We start from the raw sequence: 6,926 nt of genomic DNA on the forward strand, positions 1-6,926 counted from the left end.
AATAACTGACTGGATTCGAAATATAATTTTAACTTATAAAGACATTTTAAACAATCAAAGTATTTTAAGCATGTACAATGACACAAAATAGGATCAGAAACTAAACATATATACAGGTAAGCGAGAACTTTTTTGTTATCAATATATTCACATATGTTACTCCCGTAGATCAATGTTGACCCGATAATTGGTTCAGGAGCACTACAGATGGTATAGATTTACAGTAAGGGCGGACCTGGGGTGAGTGGGTAAGGGATTTTAATAAGGGTGGATGAGGGTGGGGGGCTGTACATCAATCGATATAGTATAGTATGTACAAGGGAGTGGGGACTATCCATCGATCGATACAGTATAGTGCAAGGGAGGGTGGAGGGGTCTATACATCAATCGATACGGTAAAGTATGGACACGGGAGGGTGGAGAGGGCTATACATCAGTAGATACAGTATAGTATGTACTAGAGAGGGTGGAGGGGACTATACATCAGTAGATACTAGAGAGGGTGGAGGGGACTATACATCAGTAGATACAGTATAGTATGGGCAAGGGAGGGTGGAGGGGACTATACATCAGTAGATACAGTATAGTATGTACTAGAGAGGGTGGAGGGGACTATACATCAGTAGATACAGTATAGTATGTACTAGAGAGGGTGGAGGGGACTATACATCAGTAGATACAGTATAGTATGGGCAAGGGAGGGGACTATACATCAGTAGATACAGTATAGTATGTACTAGAGAGGGTGGAGGAGGGGACTATACATCAGTAGATACAGTATAGTATGTACTAGAGAGGGTGGAGGAGGGGACTATACATCAGTAGATACAGTATAGTATGTACTAGAGAGGGAGGAGGGGACTATACATCAGTAGATACAGTATAGTATGGGCAAGGGAGGGGACTATACATCAGTAGATACAGTATAGTATGTACTAGAGAGGGTGGAGGGGACTATACATCAGTAGATACAGTATAGTATGTACTAGAGAGGGTGGAGGAGGGGACTATACATCAGTAGATACAGTATAGTATGTACTAGAGAGGGTGGAGGGGACTATACATCAGTAGATACAGTATAGTATGTACTAGAGAGGGTGGAGGGGACTATACATCAGTAGATACAGTATAGTATGTACTAGAGAGGGTGGAGGGGACTATACATCAGTAGATACAGTATAGTATGTACTAGAGAGGGTGGAGGGGACTATACATCAGTAGATACAGTATAGTATGTACTAGAGAGGGTGGAGGGGACTATACATCATTAGATACAGTATAGTATGTACTAGACAGGGTGGAGGGGACTATACATCAGTAGATACAGTATAGTATGTACTAGACAGGGTGGAGGGGACTATACATCAGTAGATACAGTATAGTATGGGCAAGGGAGGGGACTATACATCAGTAGATACAGTATAGTATGTACTAGACAGGGTGGAGGGGACTATACATCAGTAGATACAGTATAGTATGTACTAGAGAGGGTGGAGGGGACTATACATCAGTAGATACAGTATAGTATGTACTAGAGAGGGTGGAGGGGACTATACATCAGTAGATACAGTATAGTATGTACTAGGGAGGGGACTATACAACAGTAGATACAGTATAGTATGTACTGGAGAGGGTGGAGGGGACTATACATCAGTAGATACAGTATAGTATGTACTAGAGAGGGTGGAGGGGACTATACATCAGTAGATACAGTATAGTTTGTACTAGAGAGGGAGGGGACTATACATCAGTAGATACAGTATAGTATGTACTAGAGAGGGTGGAGGGGACTATACATCAGTAGATACAGTATAGTATGTACTAGACAGGGTGGAGGGGACTATACATCAGTAGATACAGTATAGTATGTACTAGAGAGGGTGGAGGGGACTATACATCAGTAGATACAGTATAGTATGTACTAGAGAGGGTGGAGGGGACTATACATCAGTAGATACAGTATAGTATGGGCAAGGGAGGGGACTATACATCAGTAGATACAGTATAGTATGTACTAGAGAGGGTGGAGGGGACTATACATCAGTAGATACAGTATAGTATGTACTAGAGAGGGTGGAGGGACTATACATCAGTAGATACAGTATAGTATGGGCAAGGGAGGGGACTATACATCAGTAGATACAGTATAGTATGGGCAAGGGAGGGGACTATACATCAGTAGATACAGTATAGTATGGGCAAGGGAGGGGACTATACATCAGTAGATACAGTATAGGGACTATACATCAGTAGATACAGTATAGTATGGGCAAGGGAGGGGACTATACATCAGTAGATACAGTATAGTATGGGCAAGGGAGGGGACTATACATCAGTAGATACAGTATAGTATGTACTAGAGAGGGTGGAAGGTATACATCAGTAGATACAGTATAGTATGTACTAGAGAGGGTGGAAGGTATACATCAGTAGATACAGTATAGTATGTACTAGAGAGGGTGGAGGGGACTATACATCAATCGATACGGTATAGTATGGACACGGGAGGGTGGAGGGGACTATACATCAGTAGATAGAGTATAGTATGTACTAGGGAGGGTGGAGGGGACTATACATCAGTAGATACAGTATAGTATGTACTAGAGAGGGTGGAGGGGGCTATACATCAGTAGATACAGTATAGTATGTACTAGAGAGGGTGGAGGGGACTATACATCAGTAGATACAGTATAGTATGTACTAGAGAGGGTGGAGGGGACTATACATCAGTAGATACAGTATAGTATGTACTAGAGAGGGTGGAGGGGACTATACATCAGTAGATACAGTATAGTATGTACTAGAGAGGGTGGAAGGTATACATCAGTAGATACAGTATAGTATGTACTAGAGAGGGTGGAAGGTATACATCAGTAGATACAGTATAGTATGTACTAGAGAGGGTGGAGGGGACTATACATCAATCGATACGGTATAGTATGGACACGGGAGGGTGGAGGGGACTATACATCAGTAGATAGAGTATAGTATGTACTAGAGAGGGTGGAGGGGACTATACATCATTAGATACAGTATAGTATGGGCAAGGGAGGGGACTATACATCAGTTGATACAGTATAGTATGTACTAGAGAGGGTGGAGGGGACTATACATCAGTAGATACAGTATAGTATGTACTAGAGAGGGTGGAAGGTATACATCAGTAGATACAGTATAGTATGTACTAGAGAGGGTGGAGGGGACTATACATCAATCGATACGGTTACCGGACGGTGTGCATGTACAGTACTAGTGCATCAATTAATAAAGTAAGGTATATACACGGACGGGAAAAGGTCAGTATTACCATTTGTGATAGAATAATGGGCTGACAAGCAGTTATAGACTATAACTGGACAAATTTCTTTGTCAAATATGAAATAAGACACAGGCAATAAAGGGATTGGTGAGCTTATAACATTCGGTTAAAATTAGCATCAGTCTACCAGTTGAAGAATTCATGGGTGGGTCATTTTTTGTTACCAGAATATGACCTGAATTTATAACATATACAGACTTTTTTTTAGAGAGAACCTTTGTTACAAATATATCTGACTGGTTTTATTATGAGACATGATGTTGGCAAAAACCCATCATACATGTATAACTGGATTTTATCCTGTGTAAAGGTTGGGCATACATGTATACATTTTGATTTCACAGGTAATAATTAATCCATTAATCGGGGCTGAAGGATAGCCACTATCGAACAACATGAAAAAAAAATGTACTTATTTAGGTATCAAACAATGATTTATGTATGTTTTAGATATCGACCAATAAATGTCGATGAAGAATTATTGTTTCAAGATATGGAGGGAATATTTTCGAAATCAATAAAAAAAAATAAATAAATAAATGTTCTAGATATCAGACCATACCAGAAGGTGTTTTGGTCATGATACTATCACAGATTTTTATCTCAAATCCAAACAAAACAGATGATACCTGTTGTACCTGTTGTTCAATCAACCAACCCATTTACATACATGAAATATAACAACATATAATAAGCAAAGGCATCACATGGTATTTGTATTCAAGTACATGTACTTGTTATGGATATCAAACGAAAACCGATACTTGTTGTGGCATTAATCAAACAATGACCCAAATAATACTTGGATTAAAAATAATATATATATATATATATTCTTGTCATCATTCACAAGCTCAATTTTTCCTTAAAAAATACATTTTGATAACAAACAATAGGCTTACATGTTCAGGAGATTAATTAATTACTATTTTCCAGCTTGGTTATGCAAGCTATTTAGATTCAACTTAGGATAAGTATGCCTTGTTTGTATTACAACATGATTGTAGATTAAAAAGTTCGTACAATCGATGATCAATTCCGAGGTACCAACGGAAATATGGAAATACGTGGGATCATGCTGATGATGCTGCGACTCGCGTAAAAGGAAATCAAAGTACTGAAAGTACTGCTTTACAGTTTATGCAGAGGCATTGCGGAGAGTTGGGATGATGGTATGGAGATGGTTGATGTTTTTGATGAGAATCTTTTCAGAGTCTCTAGACTGTTTCATAAAGATCCTCCCATCACTGGTCCAGTAAGAGTCGATGGTTTTAGCCCATTTAGCTCGACTTAGATCCTTTACTGTTGCTTGTCTGGATTTGGTCAAATCTTCGGTGATGAAGAGTTTAGAGGGGTTATTCTTTAATAGTTTTTTGTTTTTGTACACAGAATTTTTCAGATTCCAACTATTGAATCGGCAAATAATTTGGTGATTTCCATCTGGGTTGGGTCTTCCAATGACATGAGACCTCTGGATATCTTCAGGTCGGAAATTAACATTTAGTTTGGATTTACAAATGTCAATAATGACTGGGTCAGTGAAGGACTGTTGATTTCCGGTTAACCGGACATTGTGAAAACGAAGGCCGTATTGTTCGAGTTCCTCAACTTGAGATGTGAGGGAATCAGTTATTTACATGCAAACGCATGCATCAATGATTATTGTCTTAGATGATGTCTCTCCTCATCTAAATCACGTTTATGAAATATTGAGTTGCAGCATATCAGTGATATCCGATGAATACCAACGGATTTTCATCTGCCCTGGTAACCGAATGTCCATTATTCTTTGCTTGTGTCGTCTTGTACAGCCAGAAATAAATTAATTAATTTTTTTTAAAATCGAAATGATGATTTATTTCATAAACCTTAGTAAAGTTTGGCAAATTTAAAAAAAAATACGAATTACGTGGACTATAGATGATAAACATGCACAGGGGATAGCAGACTCGGCTTTCACAAAGGGCAGTCAATTATTGATTCTTCAATCAGACGTGCTCGGGTACTCAGTATTAATCCCAAATCAAAGCCTCCTTAACACTTCCCGGTTAATACAGGTAAATTTCAATGTCGGTTGGACAACTAAGGCTTTGTATAACTTTTTATCTCTCTGCTCATGTCCTGTATGTAAATATACCTTGATGCACATATAGAAAAAAACATCAGATCTGCATTGTATAACCGCAGATTTCCATAAAGCACGGATTGACGGGAGGCGCAAAATCATATGTCAATTCTTATTTTCGTCATGTTTGTTTGTACTTTTTATAACACAAGAGTAATACTAGAATCGTTTTGAAAAAGAAATATTGTGCTATATCAATATATGGTATACAAAATGTTTTTATATTGATGTTATTATTTGTGATATCAATAACTTTACAAAAGACACGTATGATTAGCACCTACACCCTACAGCGTTAACTCTGCAGCTGTTTCGTCCTTCTAGGACTCACAGTTATACTACATCATACAGCTTTTTAGTCCTAGGACACGCCAGTGATGCTACATCATACAGCTGATTTGTTCTTATATGACTCGTAAGTAACACTTCATCAAACAGCTGTTTCGTCCTCCTAGGTCTCGTCAGTGATGCTACGTCATACGGCTGTTTCGTGCTTTCAGGACTCGTCAATAATGCTACATAATAAAGCTATTTCGTCCTTCCAGGACTCTCAGTTATGCTAAAGGCTTGAATTTTTGAAACCTAATAAGCGACTGATAAAATTGATAAGAATCAATATCGAAAAGCACGCCTTGAGATACGCACTAACTCCAAAATTGAATAAATTACACAAATTTCAATATTAATAATTTTAAAAAATTCATTTAAAAGGACCTCCAATCCTTTATCGATATCGTGAGTGCTATTTAACCAGATCCATTTCTTTGTTTTCGAGTCTGTAGCCACGATGACTGTCGTTAATGTAAAAACTGGTAAATGACTAGTATTCATATGATAATTACCTTTTTACATAATGTTATCGTAAAGATTTAATGCACTCTGTCTGCTTCTTACATAACGCTATCTATTGCACTGCTGAATTCATATGTAAATATCTATGGAAACAGAACAGCCCAAATATACCATTCGAGACTTAGACTACTATGTAGCAGCTTAAAAGCACACCTCTTTGAGAAAAACATTAGCGACGATCCTTTTTGTACATGCGGTTATATTGAAGACAACTTTCATCATTTATTTGCTTGTGAAAAATACACAAGCATAAGAGAACAATACATTTGGGCACTCAATTATGATTTAAATACTGAATGTCTGCTCTGGGGAAATCCCGATTTAACTATACAGCAAAACGAGGAAATCGTATCAGCTGTTCAAGAATATATAATGAAAAGTGAACGATTTGCATGATCGTATCCATTTCCATTTGTAAAAATAACTTGACTGTGCTTACTCTAACAACAATCTCGTTCTCAATCACTTGGTCACGATGTACTTTCATTGCAAATCTTGTACCTCTTACCAATGTAATCATAAATTACTTACCCATACTCGCTCTAAACTGCGTAGAAATACTATATTTGTCTTTAGTTGAATGTAGATATCCATTCACGCATTATTTACCAACGTAACATATACGTACTT

This window comes from Ylistrum balloti, unplaced genomic scaffold (genome assembly GCF_031769215.1).
Source record: "Ylistrum balloti isolate Yb309-2 unplaced genomic scaffold, AGI_CSIRO_Ybal_v1 Utg370294, whole genome shotgun sequence".
In the NCBI taxonomy this organism is placed as follows: Eukaryota; Metazoa; Mollusca; class Bivalvia; order Pectinida; family Pectinidae; genus Ylistrum; species Ylistrum balloti.